Source organism: Scylla paramamosain, chromosome 5 (genome assembly GCF_035594125.1).
Source record: "Scylla paramamosain isolate STU-SP2022 chromosome 5, ASM3559412v1, whole genome shotgun sequence".
In the NCBI taxonomy this organism is placed as follows: domain Eukaryota; kingdom Metazoa; phylum Arthropoda; class Malacostraca; order Decapoda; family Portunidae; genus Scylla; species Scylla paramamosain.
This window is the reverse complement of record NC_087155.1, coordinates 87,501-89,388: the sequence shown is the minus strand read 5'-3', so window position 1 is coordinate 89,388 and position 1,888 is coordinate 87,501. Positions and strand designations below refer to the sequence as shown.

The 1,888-nt window shown below is 41.8% G+C and overlaps 1 long non-coding RNA gene across 2 annotated transcripts in view; it reads right to left on the bottom strand.

The window, feature by feature from the left end:
- Nucleotides 1-1,888, bottom strand: part of LOC135100260 (uncharacterized) — a 45,075-nt gene continuing 43,187 nt past the window's right edge. For both annotated transcript variants that reach the window (XR_010268552.1, XR_010268553.1), the window contains 2 exons: nucleotides 1,011-1,089; nucleotides 1-834 (listed from right to left, as the gene is read on the bottom strand). This is a non-coding gene — a long non-coding RNA (uncharacterized LOC135100260). The remainder of the gene's footprint in view (nucleotides 835-1,010; nucleotides 1,090-1,888) is intronic.

Sequence of the window (1,888 nt, the reverse complement as noted above, 5' to 3'; positions counted from 1 at the left end):
CTGTTTCATTATGACCACGAAGGGAAGCCGAAAACTTACGAAGACGAGAAACACACACATACACACACACACACACACACGTTATATTCTACGACTTAGACACACAACCAAGGAAGCTGAAGCATCTAGCCAAAAAACGTAGATGATTTAGAGCATTCAAAAACCACCCAGGCGTCAGCGTAAAGCGTAAAGTGAGGCCTCACGTCCACCACTTCATTACACCGACTATTCATCCACAGCCAACAAAGGTTACTGATCTCAGGTTGAAAGGTGGTCACGAGGTTAACCAGAAATATTGCAGTGAAGATGAAACTTAAAACTCGATTAAATCCGGTAAAATCCTCTTATTCATCACGCGTAAGAGAGAGAGAGAGAGAGAGAGAGAGAGAGAGAGAGAGAGAGAGAGAGAGAGAGAGAGAGAGAGAGAGGCAGGTATAAGTTAATTAAGGCAAACGGGAAGGAAATTGTTCATCATCATTAACCTAACGCTGCATTCATCTAGGTTCACAATGGTGTGTATGTGTCTTCCTCTCATTTAAAAAATTTGCACTCACTTTGAATAACGATTACGGGGGAAAAGTAAACGTAAAAGATAAAATAATTAAAACTTCCTAAAATTCACTTACCACCATAACAACCACCATCACCACCACGATTCCTGGATGCTGCAACCGCAAATACCATCATCATCACCACCACAGTCCCGCACATTCACCATCGCTATCACCATCACCACCACCAGTGTAGACAACACCGCCACGTCCACACAGAATGCCAGGCCAGCACACAGAGAGGCACAAACACGAGGGTCACAATGAGCTCGGTCGTTTGCCTCTGAAACACAAAACCGTCGTTCATCACATGGAAGAACGAGGCAATGAAAGAGCAAACTGGTGTATCTCTCTCAGTATCAACAGTTTGGCGAAAAAAAATTATCTTTTCTTATGCCTCATTAATGATGCAGGCCAACAAACATGCAAACAAACACGCGGCACAGTCCCAGTGGTCACCTGCATGGCCGACAAGGGTTCATCGAGTCTGTGTTCACTGCCTCTGGTTCTGGACGAGTTTCGAAGCACTTTGTGAAGCCTGAGGGATTAATTTATTTGTTTGTTAGTGATTCAGCCTTTCCGTTTGTTACTCTCGGTGAAAATACCCGAGTTTATTTTGGGTATTACTTCTGGTTTGTTTTTCTGAAATTAAACTGACTTATTTTCACTTACACACACACACACAAAATAAATAAATAAATAAAAAATCACATACACATAATGACAGTTCACTATCCCGCATCAATTCTATGACCACTGTAGATATCATGTACTTCTTACTTCCTATTTACTTTCTATTAATGTACATAATTAAAAAAAAAAAGGTTTATTTTTAACACTCACTCTGCCTTTGTCTAATACCACGACGGCCGTTTTCTGCACTTACTCCGTCAATAGCACTTTTATTTTTCACCGAGTCCTTCATTGCCTGTTATCATAAAATCTATTTTCGTTTCTCTTTGATGTAACAGTGCTTCATCACATCCACTACCAGGCTTCACTTTCCTGACGGGAGCTATTCTGGTTCAATGAAGAGCTTCGAGCGGAATTTCTCAGGAGATTGCTACGTTCCTCTGTCTTCCCTGTTCAAAAATGACCCTACATTATTCTACAGTTCAGCTTGTGGTGTAGGTAGTAGTAGTTATACAGGACATACTTCGTTGTGTGTGTGTGTGTGTGTGTGTTTGTGTGTGTGTGTTTAAAGCTCCAGTATTTTTCCGGTAAGAGTGACGGCATGGACGCGTGCATCAGCCTCCCCACAATGGCCATGAAATGTAACACACTAAACTAATTAAGGATGGGAAACTGTATCGCGGTGGTTGTGTTTCTCTCACCGG